General features: G+C 30.6%; 1 protein-coding gene across 7 annotated transcripts in view; it reads left to right on the top strand.

The window, feature by feature from the left end:
* Nucleotides 1–19371, top strand: part of SOX5 (SRY-box transcription factor 5) — a 1300541-nt gene that overhangs the window by 242685 nt on the left and 1038485 nt on the right. For 4 of the 7 annotated variants that reach the window (XM_056800784.1, XM_056800783.1, XM_056800785.1 and 1 more), the window contains one exon: nucleotides 15664–15700. The exons of the other annotated variants lie outside the window; for them this stretch is intronic. The gene's annotated coding sequence lies outside the window, so the exon portion shown is untranslated. The remainder of the gene's footprint in view (nucleotides 1–15663; nucleotides 15701–19371) is intronic. 7 annotated transcript variants of the gene reach the window in all.

Below are 19371 nucleotides of genomic sequence, written 5' to 3'. Positions count from 1 at the left end.
TCATTGTTTTTAACTAGAGCTAGAAAGCAACTCTTGGGAATTTTATTAATATAGCATTAAATCTATAAATTAATTTAGGTAGTATAATTATTTTATAATATTGGCATTTCCCATGAGCAATGAGCAACCAATTTAAGTCATTTACTATTTCTTAAAAATTGAAGCCAAACAGCTTACCTTCCATTTTAGAATCAATACTGTCTATTAGTTGTAATGCAAAAGAGTAGCAATGGTATTGAATGACTTTCCCAGTGTATGAGGCCAGATTTGAACATGGGATTTCCTGTCTCTAGACCTTGCTCTCTGTCTACTGAGCCACCTATGCTGTTCCCTCATCTATTATTTTTAGTGTGTTTTTAATGTAATTATGCTTATGTTTCTTGGGTTTATGGCCTACAAGGTTGTTTTTTGTTTTAATTTTCTAATTATTTTGAACGGAATTTATATTAGTTATCCTTTTTAACTTAAAAAATTATTTGTGTTACAGTAATGTTCCCAGGTGTCTTTCTTCTCCCCATCCCCGAATTAAAGAAGGCATCATTTGACAAAAACATTATAAATCTATATAAAATGATGTTTTGTTTATTTTTATTCATCAGTTCTCTTTCTAAAGTTTAACTGGTTTTTATTAATGCTATATGCAAATGGTGGTGATGTTTTGGAATTTTTAAATTCTGCTACTTTATACCATATTGTTTTACCAGTATTACTAAATCATCTATTAATGATCTCAATTTGTTTGTTTTTCTATTTATTTAATCTTTAGATTATTTTTATTGTTTAAAAAGGAATTTTTTTATTCTTTTTTTAATTTAATGGGGACCTGGAGGTCATCTTACCAAAGAGATGTGTAGGGATTAACCAGCCCACAGTGATAGGAAGTAGAAACCTTAGAAACAGGAAGAAGGAACCATAGAGAGAGGAAGTGAGGTAGAGAAAGGGAGATAAAGTATTCCAGTGTCAGTTGGTCAGGCTGTCTGTTGCTGACAGTTAGGGCTGGGAGTTGAGGGGAAGTTGGCTACTGTGTTTGAGTTGGTTGTTGGGAGTTGGTTGCTGGTGGTATGGGTTGGTGATTAGTTGGTGGTTGGGATGTATATATATATTCTCTCTGGTGAGCTGAGCTGAAGAGTGATCAGCTGGTCTTTCTCTAACTGTAGTTATAGGCAGTTATAGGTAGATATAGGCAATTTCAGATAGTAATTATAGGTAGTTATAAAAAAAACTAGTACAGACATTAGGAATTTTTCTTTCTCTTTTTTTTCTCTTTCTCTACCTCTTTCCTATATTCATTTTACTATATTCTTTTACTATCTCTATTTTAATTAAACTAAATTGTTAATTGTTAAAAGCTGTTAGAAGTTTTCTTTTCTCTGGCTTAAAGAGATAATATTAATTTGCAACTCTACTGTATTCTCATTAAAATTTAAATGATTAAAAGTTGTTCTCTTATTTTTGTCAAAACCCTAATTTAACCCTTATGATTGATATCTAGATTTCCCTTTGTATTTCTGCCTTTCTCCCACCCAAAAAGCAATACCATTTCATAATACATTTTCAAAAGAAAAAATAAAAAGAGGAAGAAGAGGGGGAAAAAAGCAAATTAGTGAATACACTGGAAAAGAAATGACTTGATACAGTGTTCCCCAGCTAAGGACATCTCATTTTTCTCATCTTTGCAGAGGACTGGGATGAGGTGTCTTTTCACATTTCTTTTTCTGTGTCAAGCTTCTTTATATTTCCTAAATCTTTATTTTTTTAATATCATATGTTTGATATTCTTTCTATTTATATTGTTGAATTTATTGTCTATATTGCTTTCCTGGTTCTGCTTATTTCATTTTACAGTCATTTCATATGTCTTTCATATTCTGTATATTCAGTATTTCCTTTGTTATTTCTTATTGCAGGATATTTCCTTTTGTTCATGTACCACTTTTGTTAAATCATTCCTTAACTGATGGGGATCTCCTTTGTTTCTAGTAATTTGCTGCCAAAGAAATTCTACTATAAATACTTTTGCCTATATGAAACATTTTTTCAGTAACTTGGGAAATAAGCCAGCTGTGAAATCTCAGTGTCAAAGAAAAAAGACATTTTAGCCACTTTATTTTCATAATTCCAAATTACTTTTCAGAATGGTTATAATAATTCACAGATTCACCAATATAATGAATTGCTCTACTTTAGTTTTTATTTATTTATAGGTATTCTTACATTTTGTGATCCAAATTCTCTCCCTCCTTCTTTCTCTGACCTTTCCCAAGACAGTAAATAATCTTATATAGATAATTCCAGTGCTGTCATACTATATATATATATATATATATATATATATATATATATATATATATATATATATATATGTATATATATATATGTATATATATATGTATATGTATATATGCATATATATATAAAATTCCATATTCCATTGTGAGGAAAGAAGATGCAGAAAAAACTCATGAAGGAAATAAAGTTTTTTCTTTGTTTAAAAAAAAAAAAGATATGCATTGATCTGTATTCAGGCTCCAAGAAGTCCTTCTATGGCTGAGGATTCTTTCATTGTGAGTTCATGTGAGTTCCTTGGGGTTGTCTTAGATCCTTGCTCTGTTGATAATAGTTAAGCCTGTCACAATATTTTGGTTATTGTGTATAACATTCTCCTGGTTCAACTCATTTCACTTTGCATCAGTTTATATGTCTTTCCAGGTTTTTCTAAAATCATTCTGTTCATCATTTCTTATAGCACCACAGTATTCCATTACAACTATGTACCACAACTTGTTCAGCCATTCTCTAATTGATGGATATCCCCTCAGTTTCCAATTCTTTGCCACTACAAAAAGATCTACTATAAATACTTTTATACACACATCTCCTTTTCTTTGTTCTTTGATTTCTTTGGAATACACACCTAGTAAAGATATTACGTAGTCAAATGGTGTATGTAGTTGTATGACCCTTTGAACAGGATTCCACATTGCTCTCCAAAATCATTATATTTGTTCATCGCTTTACCAAAAGTTTATTAGATCCCAGTTTTCCCACATCCCCTCCAACAGTGCCATTTTTATTTTAGATCTTATTAACTAATCTGATAGGTATGAGATTTGGAGTATTTTTCCAAATGACTAAAGATTTGATTTCCTATTTTAAAACTGCCTGGTCATATCCTTTGCCCATTTGTCAATTGGAGAACAACTTGTAGCCTCATAAATGTGAATTTTTTCCTCATATATTTAAGAAATGAGGCCTTCGTCAGAGCTGTTTGTTCCAAATTTTACCACATTTTTTGTTTCCTTTTTAATCTTTTCTATGAGAAAAACTTTTTTTTAACTTAATGTAATAAAAATCATCCATTCTACTTTCTATAATGTTCTTTGTCTTTTTGGATCATAAACTCTTTCCTTTTCCATAGGTCTGACTGGTAGATTATTCTGTGTTCACCTAATTCATTTATAGTAGCACCCTTTATTTCTAGATTGCATATGCATTTTGATTCTTGTTATATGATATAAAATGTCTATACCTAGCCTAGCTTTTGATATACTGTTTTTCAGTTTTCCCAGAAGTTTTTTTTTCTCTAAATAGCGAGTTCTTCCCAAATCTTGGATCTTTGACCTTATCAAATACTAGGTGACTATGATCATTTACTACCATATATTGATTGCCTATATCTAATCCATTGATCCACTACGCTATTCCTTAGGCAGGACCACATAGTTTTGCCAATTGCCACTGGATAATGTGGTTTGAAATTTAGTATGGCTAGGCCTTATTCCTTAATTTTTTTGTGTGGTAGTTGTTATTTCCTTGACATTCTTGGCCTTTTATTCTCCTACATGAATTTTATTATTTTTTCTCTCTCTATGAAATAATTGGTTGTTTGATTAGTATGACACTAAATATATGAATTAATTTAGGAAGAACTATCATTTTTATTTTATTGGTGTGGCCTAGTCAGGAGCAATTAATATTTTTCTGACTGGTTAGGTCTGACTTTATTTGTGTGAGAATGTTTTATAATTGTGTTCATATAGTTGATGGGTTTGTTTTGATAGGGTTTTATTTTATATTGTTTTCAATTATTTTAAAAGCAGTTTCTCTTTCTATCTCTTGCAGTAGGAGTTTGTTGGTGGTTTATAGAAAGGTTTGTAATTTATAGGTTTTTATCTCATATCCTGCAACTTTGCTAAAGCTGTTCATAATTCCAATTAGTTTTTTAGTTGATTCTCTAGGCTTCTCCGTGCTTACTATCCTATCATTCACAAAGAGTTGTAACTTTTTTTCCTCATTGCTTATTATTATTCCTTCAATTTATTTTTCTTTTCATATTGCTATAGCTATAGCTACCATTTCTAGTAAAACATTGAATAGTAGTGATGATAATGGGCATTCTTATTTTACCTCTGATCTTATTGGAAAGATTTCTAGTTTATTTCCATTACAGATAATGTTTACTGGTGGTTTTAAATAGAAGCAATTTAACATTTTAAGGAAAGTTCCATTTATTCAGATGTTCTCTAATTTTTTATTAAACAAGGAATGGGTAATTTTTTGGTTGTCAAAATCTTTTTCTGCAACTGTTGGGATAAGGTGGTTTCTATTGGTTTTCTTATATGATATGATGAATTATTATGATAATTTTCCTAATATTGAACAGTCCCTGCATTCCTGGTATGAAATCCACCTGGTCATAGTTTATGAACTTTCTAATATATTTCTGTAATCTTCTTGCTAGTAAGTATTTTATTTACTATTTTTGCTTCAATATTCATTAGGGAAATTGGTCTATACTTTTCTTTCTCTTTTTTTCCTCTACCTGTTTTAGATATAAGAACCATATTTATGTCAGGAATTTTTAAACACCTTCATCATCTATTTTTCCACATAGTTTACATCATGTTAGAGTTAGTTGTCTGTTGAATGTTTGGTGCAATTTACTAGTGAATCCATCTGATCCTATGGATTTTTTCATAGGGAAATAATTGAATCAATTTATTTTTCTGAAATGAGATGCTTTAAATATTCTACTTCCTCTCCTGTTAATATGGTCAATTTATATTTTTTTAAACATTCATCTGTTTCACTTAGATTGTCAGATTTATTTCCATGTATTTGGGTAAATTAACTCCTAATAATTGCCTTAATTTCTCCTTCACTGATTGTGAATTTGCCTGTTCATTTTTAATACTGGGAGTTTTATTTTCTTCCTTTTTATCATCAAATGAATCTAGTTTATTTATTTTATTGATATTATCATAAAACCAGATTCTTGTCTTATTTATTAGTTCAATAGTTTTCTTTCTTTTATTGTTATTAATCTCTTCTTTGATTTTTAGGATTTATAATTTGGTGTTTACTTGAGGATTTTTAATCTGTTCTTTTTTTAGGGTCTTCTGGTGGTTGTTGCATGCCCTATTCATTGATCTATCCTTTTTTATTGATATAAGAATTTGGAAATATAAATTTACTCCTAAATACTATTTTGACTGCATCCCATGAATTTTGGAATGTTGTTTCCTTGAGGTCATTCTCATTAATAAAATTATTGAATGTTTCTTTAATTTCTTCTTTGACCCACTCATTCTTTAGGATTAGATTGTTGAATTTCCAATTAATTTTAGTCTTTCCATTGCCTTTGATTGAATATAATTTCTATTGCATTATAACCTGAAAAGTGTGTCTAATATTTCTCTTTTTTCTACATTTTGTTGTAAGGTTTAAATGCCTTATCAGATATTCTTTATTTATTTGTGAAGGTGCCATGTACTGATGAGAGAAAGGAATATTATTTTCTATTCTCATTCAGTTCTCTTCAAAGGTCTCTCATATCAACCTTTTGTAAAATTTTATTCACTTTCTTAAGTTCTTTCTTGGTTATTTTTTTGGGTTGGATTTAATATATTCTGAGAGGGAAAAAGTTGAGATATTCCATTAGTCTAGGTTACTATCTATTTTTTCATGTAATTCATGAAACTCCTCCTTTAGGTATTTGGATACTTTTTTATTTTGTTCATATATTTTTAATACTGATATTACTTAATTGCACATGCAACCATTTATCAAGTTGTAATTTCCTACCTTATCTCTTTTAATTAGATTATTTTTTCTTTTGTTTTCTCTGAGATAATGACTTGTAGACTTGCTTTTTTTTTTCACTTTAGCTGAAGCATAATAAATTATGCTCCAGACCCTTTTCTTTACTCCTTATACTTATATCTCCCTGGCTTAAATATGTTTCTTCTAGATAGCATGTAGTGGTATTATGTTTCTTTAAATACACTCTGCTATTTTCTTCCATTTTATAAGTGAGTTCTGATTTACATTCACAGTTATGATTACCATGTGTTTTTCTATGTCTTATTTTTCCCCTTTTCCTTCCTCTCTTTCTTTCTCTTTGAAATTGCTTCTATCTATTGAGTTAAGAATTTATTTTTTGACCATTGCTGTGAAAGACCTACTTCTATTCTAATTTTTATGGAATGTTCTTTAAAACTTAGAATGCATAACCATTTTAAAATTTATTGTGGATTATGGTATAAGATACTGATTTGAGCTTTATTTCTGCCAGATCAGATGTCTTATTAAAGATATATCCTGTGTTGTTTTCTAAGCAAATATGTTATCTGCAAATAGAGATTACTTTATCTCATAGCAGTGTTTATGTTTTTTAAGAATCACTATGAGTTGACAGTAACACATAATGATCAATGAACACGAATGTGCCCTAGGCAATACATTTGGGAGAACTATATTGTCCAGAACTAGGTAATTGTTAATCTTGTAGAACTCTGCTCTGGTCAGACATTTTGTGAGAATTATATTCTATTCCAGGAAGGACAGTGATAAGATAGAGCAATCAGAATGGTGAAGGACCTCAAGAACATGGTGGTACTCTAAAAAGAGTACTTGACCACTTACATATCTATGTGAATTTGGAGAAATAATTTAGCCTTTCTTTGGCTTCATTTTTTATCATCTCTAAAATGAAAGATTTGAACTTAATAACTTTGAGGACCCCTTCCAGGGTTAGCTCTGTAATCTTAAAATCATTCCATATTAGAATCATTATAATGTCATATGACTTTTGAGGAATAAATTCCAGGAAATATTCATTTTATGAAGTATTTATTACATAAAAGAGTACATTGATTTAAGGGGTAAATATCTAAACATTTTTCCAATTTGTGTAAAAGTAAACAAAATGATGAATCTATATTCATTTTAGGAGAGATGAAGTATTTGCTCCTGTGCTTCTTTGTAACAAAACTGAAATTAAGATGCTAAAAACAAAACTTATATTGGGAGAACTGATAATGCAAACTGAAGCAAACACTTGCCTAAACTTGGAATAGAGTTGTATAGGTGAGGAATTCAGGTAAGATATATGCTTGTATGGGTGAATTATATTTGCATAGAGTGATTTTTTAAAAGAATTCCCCAATATTAAATTTAGATGTTTTTAAAATGGAGGATTGGTTTAGTTTATATTTCTAAAGAGGCAGGACTTTGCCAAATGTAGAATGAGTTGTGATGTTGCAGAGAAAAACCATGCATTTTTAAGCTCAGTCTCTAAGGGCTCTGTTAGCATCTATCACTGCCTTTATATGTTTGTGTGCCTTTGTGTATGTGTGTTTTATCTTAAAGGTAAGACACTTTCTCTTTCAGTGTCATGAGATTAAAATATACCATTGACAAATCATCTAGGATCTTTTTTTTAACAACAAAAGTTGTCAAAAAAATAAAATCAAAGAATGATTTTGACTGATAAATAGATTTGTATTCTTTCATTTCTTCTCAACTTTAAGGATATATTTCTACTTCAGTGAAAGCTGATATTTTCCAGAGATGTTGCATAGTTTTCTAAATCATACCACAGACACCTGTACCCATTTATGGGTATGTTGTTCAAGTTAGATGAATTGGAGAATGAACTGGACTGTTTTGTGGATGTGTGTTCTTCCCCTTAAAAACCTCATTAATATAATCATGTAGAATCTAGTGGGAAAGTTGTATTTCCCTTTTGACACTGTTTAATGTAATTGATTTATGATCTCCCCCTATGTATACACAATAGACATTTTATATATTATATTGTTCTTAGAGTAATATGATATATAAATGTTATTGCTATAAATTCTGTACTTGGTTATACATATTATATCATGTATCCAGTTGAAGTACAAAGACTTACTGTCCTTTGGCTTTTTCTACTCAACTGATGACTTAGGTAAGCATAGTTAAGATATATACAGAGGTACTCAAATCATGCACATTGGCAACTCTCCAAGACTGTTTTTGACAGTGTTCCAAGGTTATGACAGCCAGAAAAAGGATAAAAAAATTTAAGCAGTTTTCCTTGAAAATATAAGTTAGATATATCTTATTTTTATAGCAAAATTGAGATCTCAGTGATGGGGAAATCAAACTAGAAGGAAAGAAATATGTTAAAGAACAGTTGATGAAGTTTGGTTATGATATTTTATTTCTCAGCTAAATTGAGATTTCACTCAAAAGACAGATAATGAAATAATAGTGATTTACCTATAAATATACTTAATATTATTAAATTATAATTTATAGAGGTAAAATAAGTAATATAAGTAAAGTAATAGCATTTCAGATATGTAATCAGTACAGTTCAAGATTTATTTTGGGTCTCAGGAGTTATCAGTCATTTAATACTTTCTGGTTTCCTTATATTAATTCTTATTCTGATTAGTAATAGTTGTATTTTCTGTTACTAGTATCTTGAATAGAAAATATATTTTTTCCTAAGGGAAAAGGGAGGCACAAATAATCTTAAAATCATTTTTTATTTACCTTTTAGACATGAAAATATAACTTGCTAAATGTAAATTTCAACATTGATCTAAGGGAAGAGAACCACTACTGATTTTCATTGATTAATATAGCTATATTGGGCTTTTCATGATATTATGTAATTCTTAACCAATTCTACATCCCTGGAACAAATATTAATTTAATAATTAGTTGTAGTCTCACAAGATTCTATTATATTTAGAGTGTTCATCTTCAGTTAGGAATTTCTTAGTCAGTTGCATTGACATAGTTTTTCATTTTCTTCTCACCTCCTCTCATATTAAGCACTGATTTCTACACAATCATTTTGATTGGCCATAGTCAATACAAATCAGCTGTTAAAGAGGCTGACATGACCAGATGAGCCATTTTTAAATTCTAGTGGTATCTATTATGTAAACACAGACTAATTTAAGCAGGTCTGAATGTGTAAAGATTGGAGGATTGAATCTAGTTCATTTATATAGACTTGCAATGGTGCATATTTCCAATTTTTTTTCCTATGCCAAAAAGAAAACATTACTGAACTTCCAGTGGATTATTTTCATGATTAAAGTTAAACCATAAATTGTATGTTAAAGTTTGATTCCTCACAGTTTGTGAAAGTGTCTCCTAGTATATGCATGAGTGGGAATGTGGATCTCCCATTTTTGCCTACATTTGTATTCAGGCAGGCAAGGCTTTACAATCAAAACCAACACATTTGCCTAGTTAGCCACTTACCCACCCTCACTTAAGGAAACGACAAGAAGGAAGGCAACAAACAAAAGTAGAAAGAAAGCCAGACAGTTTTCAGGTTGATTAAGAAACTCATAGTAGAAGCTTACATTTTGTGAAATTGTGATCCCCTTCAATCCTGACTATTTCCTGCGGAGATTGTAACAGCTTGTGGGGCTTCTGGGAGTGGAAGGAGGCACTTGCTTGTCCTGTTGCTTTGTAATCAGGTAAGAATAGATAGAAAAGGGGAGAGTGTAGTTACAGAGGAGAATGCTGGTGAAGTGATCACAACTGTTAGGTCAAAATAAGTGAAGCTACAGTGAGTGAGTTGCGTGGGTGTATTGACTTGTGCTTTCGAAATGAGACTGTAGAAAAAGCACTTTAACTTGGAACAGAGATGATCCTGCTCTGATACTTCACTTCCTCTCTCTGAAACCAAGTTTTCATTAAAAAAAAAGTGAATAGTAATGTTTGTCCTATTTATCTGAAATGGAGATGATGAGGTAAGTCTTGTATAAATTGTTCTATGCCTTGTTATGTGAATCATTATTACATGCTCTCACAAAACTATAGTAAGTCTCCAAAATGCAATTTATTAACTCGTGGTCATAAATATAAATTCAGAGACCATGAATTTAAAAAAGGAACTTCTTTAATTTTATCTAGGAAACAAATATAACTATATTAATAATGCTGCCTTCTTATAAAAATAATGCAAGGGCAACATTGACATAAGAAATAATAATTGAATTTTTCTCTTATTAATCCTGTAAAATTTGTTAACTTTCTTTCCTGGCTTCTCTTATGACCAAGTTGTAGAGAGCTGCCTTGGCTTCAAATGGCAATTTATAGTCATTCAAAAGAATTATACTAATTGGCTCATATGGAAAATTTAACCCAAGACCCTGGACTCAGTAATACCATGCAACCCAACTCACTTAATGGATCACATGCATTTAGTGTGTGAATCTATATTGTACTTTATTACTTTCTAGGATTGATTCTACAAAGGAGGGTGGTAGCCTCTTTGAATATTTATGTATATTATTATTTTAAATGGAATTAAATGACAAGTCAACAGACAATACTCATTAAATGTGGGTTATAGTTGGAAAGGATTAGTGATTAACAATTTACTCGGTGGACTTCATGTATTTGACCTATAGAGAATCATAATTTCCCCAGTTACCCATATGTGATTTTTAAAAAGCTTGTTGGTGTCCTGCCCTTTTAATTGGTACTGGCTCAAAGAATAGTAATGTGGCCTGCTGGTTTACATTACTACCTAAGAAGCATTAATATTAAGACTCTATGACTATAGAAAGCCAAAATACTCAAGCAAAAACCTTATATATTAAAAAATTTGTTAACAATAAAATTGTTTTTAAAAGACAGAATACATATCAAATCCTATTACCTTGCCTACAAGACCTCTCCTGGTTCCCCAATTATTTGTGATCATCCAGTCACTATAAATCTTTCTGTCTATCCATCCATCTATCCATCCATCCATCCATCCATCCATCCATCCATCAATCCAACTGTCTGTCTATCTGCCTCTCTATCTACCTATATCTGTCTGTCATCTTTTACTTATTTGTGGAACATTTTGTATTTACATATTAGAATTCAAACACTTTTAGGTCAGAAATAATCTCAATATTATATTTGTGTCCTCTGACTTTAACAGAGGCCTGGCATATAGTAGGTGCTTTGCTTTATAAAGATTTGTTGATATTTAATTTTCCTATCAATTTGCTTTGCCAACATTCTCTTATTTCCTAATTATTTTTACATAGTTTTCCAATTCCTTTATTATTTAAAGCCTTCATTTTGACTTCGGTTGTTGTTGCCAGATCACACAAACCAGTTTTATTATTATAATAATTCAAAGTCCATATTCATTTAAAAATGATTATGAAGAAGGTGATAACATTGACTTTGGGTAATTAGTAATTAATTCCCCACAGTATTTCATTTTACTTTTATTTTCTCTCCTTGAAACTTCAATTAAAAAATGTTATTTTCCCTATTGGAATCTAAGTTCTTTAAAGGCAAGAATTGTTCTCCCAACTGGTTTTTGTGTCTCTACAACATAGCACATTGCTTGGCATATAGTAAAAATATAATCCATGCATTAATTCATTCATTCACTTGTTTTCTGAGATAATTATGAAATCTTGTGCATAGACAAGGTAATTGCCTCTAGATTTAGTCCATTCAGGGAGGAAGCAACACAGAAATAATATATTACAGTATTGGAAGGGACAGTATTGGCTAAAGGCAAATGCATAAACTCTTTGAAGATCAAATTAAAATGGATAAATTGCACTTATTTCCCTCTGTCTCCCTTTCTATTTTCCTTTTTTCTTCCCTGTTTCTAACCTATCTTGTTTTGAATGAATTCTCTCAATTCTTTATTGTTCTACAAATTCCGCAACACAGTTATTAAGTGATTTCAAGTTTTTAATAAGAGTAGAAATTCTCTTTTGAAAACCCATTCTAAAATATCTTTGATCTACATAAGATGTAAGCATATAGTATAATAATAATACTTATTGTTATTAAAATTGACATATGCATGGTATATATATGGATATTCTTTAAGGTTTGAAAAGGAACCTTAAAAAACATCATCTTGTTTGGACAAAACATCTAAGGAGGTAGGTGCTATTATTATTGGTATTTTACAGATGAGCAAACTGAGGCAGACAGAGGTTAACTGTATGTGCAAGGTCACACAACTAGGAAGTGCCTGCTTTCAGACTTTAACTTGTCTTCTTGATTCTAAGTACATCATTCTCTCTCTATTCATTGTGCCACATTGGTTTTGTAATAGCAAAAATGCCTTTTCCCTGACCACAGATAACTATGTATATATGTCTGTAAAAATCATCAGTGTTTCTCTTGATCTCTTAGCAACAGAAGTATCAATAATCACCTTCTGTCATGTATTTCAGGCAACTTTTGCTAGAAGCAAAGTAATTTGGATAGTTCCTTGAAGTTCATGAAAGCAGTACTTAATGTAAATTGTTTGAGTTCTGTTTCAACATGCAGTTGAATTCCAAATGAATTTAATTATTATTTTCTTTCATTTTAATTGATAAAATTAATGATTATTTTATTCATCATATTTTCAACAAGTAATGGCAAAAACAGAATTTCATTACCAAAGTCCCAACTGCTTGTTCATCTGAGAGTCACAAGAATTTATAACTGTCCAAATATAGTCATTTGAAACCACATATTGGCAAAAGTTCCAATAAATTATAACATAAGAGAAAAATATTGATAATCTTATTCAAGAGCTCTCCATTACTTAGGTAACCTGGATAGAGAAAAAGAAACACATAAACAAGAAATTTGGCAAATCATGGAGGTAGATTTCAAATGCATTAAAATTACCTGCACACATACATATATACACACAAAAGGAATTAAGGATCATGAAGATTAAAAGGGAAGGATCTGTGTCCTCAATTAGTTTGCATTCTTCAGCATGGAGATTCAGATAAAATCATCCCCCACTATCACAAGATTCTTTTTTTTTAATGAAATGAGGTATTCATTATTATTTGCATAAAAATTAGGCAGAGCCATTAAATAATTTAAGGCTTCTTTAGTCCTTTGATTGTCTGCTCTATACTGTATATTTCCAGCTATGAAATTTGCTTAACCCAATCCAGATTTTGTTGAGGGTTAACTCATTCCCATACTCTTAATCAGAAAAATAATTATAGTTTCTTAATTGAATACAGCCAAAGAGGGGAAAATGAAGAAAGAGGAGGAAAGAAGAAAATTTTTAAAGGGAAATAATATTTGACAATACAAATAATTAATTGGTTGTTTGGTTAAAGTTTCAGATTCTAAGGAAAATCAAGTGTTTTAAAGCAGTGGGCAGTTTTGGTATATGGTCATTCTGAGTTAGAAAAATGGCATCTTTTCTTTAAAAAGCTCTTTAAAAGGAAAGTATTATAATGAAACTTTGAAAAGAAACCATAGCATCTGGGAATATTTGAAATACAATCAAATTAAAATAAAAAAAAAAACCTTCTTTGCCCAATATTTGTTAGAATGAAGACAACATTGTGTACTGAAAAGTATCCTGAAATTAGAGCTAGAGGATCTGGATTCAGATCCCACCAGAAGGAACTAGCCCAATAAATAGACAAATGGGTCTGTAGTCAGAAAGTTCAAATATTGCCTTAGACACTTACTAGTTATGTGAACTAGTCATTTAACTATTTCCCTCAGTTTTCTGATCTGTAAAATGTAGATGACATAGTAGGTACTACATAAATGCTTATTTCCTTTCTTTCCTTCTTCTTCCCACCTTTATCATTAACTTGTAATTTGGACAAGTCATTCATCCTCTATGGACCTCAGTTTCCTCTTCTGTAAAATGAGATTTGACTAAATGACTTCCAAGGTCCCTTTTGACTCTCTGTGATTAATGACACTATAAAATGGAGTGGCTTGAAGAAGAATGAAAACATGAAGGAGAGAGGGGAAAAAAAAACATAGTTATCTTCTTTCTTTTATGTTTTAAATATAACAACAACAAAAACCTGATTGTGTGAAGAAAAGCATTACCTCCAAGGTTTTTCCTTAAAAATATATATATAAATACAAAAATTACACATTATTAAACTATAGACTGGGTTATATATTCATGCCACCATTTTTGTTTCTTACCTTTTTTCTCAAGTATTATTCCATAGCATCCCCCACTGGAAGAAATGAGTACTGTCAACACCTGTTAGAAAGTATGTGTGTATCTCTATGTGTAGAAGTCTTCCATTGTTGGCCATTCCCCAGTGATAATGTAAGAAATATTAATATATGATCTACCAAACCAGACTCTGCAATGTTATTTTTGAAATGTTTTCTTTCCTTCACTGATATCTGCCAACATATTTCCTTTTTAACCTATTTTGTATTCAAAAAGTTAAAAAATCATCAATGACTGTCAGAAAAGTTGTGAAGTTTAACCAGTGGTTTAGTATTCATTCCCTTTTGTTCATTTCAAATCACTCAAAAACAGGAAGCAAAAATAAATTTTATACAGTAACCTGGATTCTGACAAGTGAAAGACTAAAACTATAATTTTTTAAAAAATTCAGTTCTTAGCTTTAGAAAATTTAGCATTAAAAACAAAAAGAGGAAAATGTCATTAAAGAATATGAAGTAGCCCTTCCTTATATCTCCTAATAGGAAACCATAGTGACTGAATAGGAGAGACCGAAGAGCTGTGTTGCTCAGTGAGCGGGGGTGTAATTTAGTGAGCTGACAGGAGGAGTGAAGGATCTCCTCAATATCTGTGTTTGGCAGAAGAGATGAATGCATACATCAGGAAACAATGTTTAAGTGTTTTATTTCCTTATTTCAGCCTGTCAAACTGTCAGAGTAGTTAATGGCCACCAAGAGAGAAAGAGAAAGAGAGAGAGAAAGAGAGAGAGAGGCAGTAAGGGGAGTGGAGCAAAACAGAGGTGTTATGGAATCTGAAAGAAAAGAATCAAGAGAACATTTGCATGTTCCTGTGCCACAGTGGCCAAGTGGTCACAAAAGTCTTATTAGATCCATCATTTTATTGAGACTAAAGATATCATTGCCACATTTACTATCAGTTCTGTCTGTCTGTCTGTCTGTCTGTCTGTCTGTCTCTCTCTCACTCATATTGTTGATAGCCATGATTGCTTTAACTGAAAATCCATACAATTTTAGAGAACTTAATGTTGTTGTTAAATGATTGGTAGAATTGGCTTTGGTTTATAATTTTCTTTCCATAACAGTTTGTTAGAGAAAGCCAAACATAACATAAATACTTGTATTAACCTTTTTTCCTTCTAAATGTAAAATCATTAAGTAATTTTATTTTTTAATCTGTTACAGCAGTTTAAATTCTGAAAAGATAAAGTTGGACTTAATATAAAATTTTTGCCACATACCTATTAAAATGCTCAAAATTTAACACATTAGATTCGTTTCTGACAGTACAAAACTGTTTGGTAATTCTAGAAAATGTATTGTAAAATGTAGTCATTTTATAAATATTACAATTTTCTGATTTCTTTTAAATATTTACTAATATAGAACTTAAATTTTTGTTTTCTTAAACAGAAAGAAAAGATATCCACTATTAAGAAATTGACTTAAGGTAATACTGAATTTTTTCCATAAATAGCAAATTATATTTCTTCATAAATGGAAAATATAATTGAGGGAACTCCTATCGCTTATATTTTTCTCATTGCAAATTATATAAATTGGTTTGCGTGGTCATGGTATAGAAAAAGCATTGGCTAATAATTGAGAGACATGAAAAGATAGAAATGTTTCCATTATTCTTTAATCTGACTCTCATGAAATGCCCATGTCAGAACAGAAAATCATAACAAGTGCAAGAAATTGGTGCCCAGAATATTTTTTATAAAGTAAAACTTTCTGTTGTACTATGAGTCCCTGCTTTCAAAGACCCTTTGGTATATTATAAAGGTGGCACAAGATTTATATACAAAGGTTTTTTATCCATTAGAATGAGAACTTCTAGTTGTTGAAGGTTTTTTTTTTGGTCTTTTTTATCACCAGTACTTCATAATCTAATTTACACATAGTAAGTATTTAGTAATTTTTTTATAATTTAATTGTGTTTATAGTGCCTATGGGTCAACATAGATTGGAATAGGAGCAAAACTGCATTCTAGACAGAGTGTTCTAGCAAAATTTATGAAGTGAAAGATTGATTATATATATACATATATGTATATATATATAGGTATGGTTAAGTTTATATCTATGAATTAACCATGAATATGAGTAAATTCCATTTCCCAAGTCCAAAAGATTTTTCTTAATAATGAAACTGGAATCTAATCAAACTTTCTTAACCATTTTACTAACTCTGTTTAGTAGCAAATGCCTTTAAAATTTTTTTATGGTCAATCAATATCTATACTAGAAAAGGAAAAACATAGATATTACAAATGAAAGATATTTATTCAAATGTGATTTACTGAAGGATATTCCCAACAATTGAAAAGGGATTCAGGAAAGTTGAAAATGGTGGATTATGCAAAACTTTCATGTGGGAGGGTATAAAAAGATGACTCTGTAGTTTTCTCTTTACTGTGAAGGATACATCTTAAAGATGTCAGTGATTTTTCCCCAGCTTACTCTACTTCCTAAGTTGTTTTAAATCATAGAGTACTGGAGAAGTCAAGATGTTATCTGTTGCTTCCATTCTCAGATCTTCATCTTGGGATCTTTGGTTAAAAAGGCAGAAAAAAAATGAGGCAGATGGATAGTCTGGCTGACCTAATGACAGTTTAGAAATGCATTTCTCTCTGTGTGTCTGTGTCTCCGTCGCTATTTCCAATGGATTTTTTTAATGAAAGTGAAGATCTGGCAATATATACAGTAAGTAGGAGGAAAAGGTGGAATTTTTTGGGAAAATTTACACTAGTTGAATAGGCCTCATATATTAAATAGTTAAAAGAACAGAAATTAGATTACAATATCAATACTTTTTATTTCAAAAGGGGAGTATAGAATGGCCCAAATTAGGTCTTTAGAGCATTATTGGTTCAGGATCATAATATTTAATAAATGTTTAAAGCATTTAAAAAACTATCCAGAGAAGACACCTATGGCAGGAAAGATTGCAATATTCAATGTTCATTTTAAATAAATGTTTATAATGTAGCTGTTTGTGTTCAATCTGAAAGTATGGATAATTAAATAAAAGACTAATAAATTAAAGAATAAAAAAGGCATTTAAAGCTTTCCCTAGGGGGAGCTGAGTGACTCATTGGATTGAGAGCCAAGCCTTGGGATGGGATGTCCTGGGTTCAAATATGGCCTCAGAGACTTCCTAGCTGTGTGACCCTGGGCAAGTCACTTAATCCCCATTGCCTAGCCCTTACCGCTCTTCTGCCTTAGAACCAATATTCAGTAATAATTCTAAGAAGGTAAGGATTAAAAAAAAATTCCTTCAAAATTTCTGGAACTAGAAACTGGAAGCTCATATTTGTAGTTTTAGCACCAACATCTTTAACTTATGTGCTAAAATGTAACCAAAGTAAGTTGACTATTTCTAGGATGTCTTCTTCAGTTCAGTAGTAATTCATCTTCTCAACTGTGTAGGAAGTTTAGTGAATTTGAAAGCTTAGAAGATATATTCCATTGTGGAAAGCTAAAAAAAATCAAATTTTATTCTGAGTCAATAAAAGCATTATGTAAACAAAATGCTTAATTTGAGAAACTGTGTAATCAAAGCAAGGAACCCAGGATACATTTTAAAATATCAAACACTGAAAAACAAACACTAAGAACTCTCAGATGAAAAGTAAATAACAAGTATTAGAAATCTATTAAAAGGAAATAGAGATGATTTATTAAACAAGCTTGCCCAATTATGACATACTCTTTTGTGGACATGGAAATAAAGTAACTGAATCATCAAAACAATCTAGCACTGGCTAAGAAATACAGTGATGTATCAGTGTAATAGATTAAGTATGCAATACAAAATAATAAATAACTACAGTATTCTAGTATTTGACAAATCCAAAGATCCAAGATTTTGGGACAAGAAATCATTATCTGACAAAAATTGCTGAGAAAAGTAGAAATCATTTTGGCAAAAACTAGTCATAGACCAATATATCACACCATATTCTGAGAGAAGTTCAAAATGGGTACTTCATTTAGACATAAACGATAACATCATAAACAATCTGGGGGAACATACAATATTTTACCTATCAGATTTATGGATAAGAAAAGAATTAATGGCCAAACAAGAGATAGAGAACATTATAGGATGTGAAGAGGATAATTTTTATTACATCAAATTAAAGTCTTTGCACATATAAAACCTATGCAGACAAGATTATAAGGAAAACTAGAAACTAGTAAAAAATATATACATATATATATAGCAAGTTTCTTTGATAAAGTCCTGACAGAGTCAAATGTATAGATAATTTGCCAATTGATAAATGGTCAATGGAAATAAGCAGACTGTTTTCAAAAGGAAAAACTCTCTAGAGTCATATAAAATAGTCTAAATTATTATTGATTAGAGAATTGCACATTACAACAGTTCTGTGTTACCTCCTCACAGCTATCAGATTGAATAATATAATAGAAAAGGAAAATGATAAATATTGGAGTGAATGTGGTAAAATAGGAACACCTATACTTTCTGAATTTATCCAATAATTTTGGAGAATAATTCTTAACTATGCCTAAAGAGCTATAAAACAGAATTCCTTTGACCCAGAAATAATGCTACTAAGTCTATAACCCAAAGAAATCACAGAAAAAAGGAAAGGGAATTATATGTATAAAATATTGATAGTAATTCTTTTTTGTAGGGGTAAAGAATTGGAAATTGAGGTAATGTTCATCAATGCCTGAAGAAGTTATGATACAGAATTGTAATGGAATAGTATTGTACTATAATAGATAGTGAACAGGATGGTTTCAGAAAAATCTGGGAAGACTTATATGAACTCAGGAGAGATTAATAGAGTAGAATCAGGAAAACAGTGTACACAGTAAAGCAATATTGTATGATGGTCAACTGTAAATTACACCGCAATACAGTGATCCAAAACAATTCTGAAGTACTTTTGATGAAAAATTCTATCCAATTTCATAGAAAGAACTGATGCAGTCTGAATGCAGATAGAAGCACACTTTTTCTTTAACATTATTATTCTTTTTATGGTCTGACTTTCTTTTGCAACATGGAAATATTTTTGCATGACTGTGCATGTATATCAAATTGCTTACCTTCTCAAGGAAGGAGAAGAGAGAGATAAG

This window comes from Monodelphis domestica, chromosome 5, assembly GCF_027887165.1.
Source record: "Monodelphis domestica isolate mMonDom1 chromosome 5, mMonDom1.pri, whole genome shotgun sequence".
Taxonomy (NCBI): Eukaryota; Metazoa; Chordata; class Mammalia; order Didelphimorphia; family Didelphidae; genus Monodelphis; species Monodelphis domestica.
Note: the sequence above shows the minus strand (reverse complement) of the source record. Positions and strands in the feature narration are given on the sequence as shown.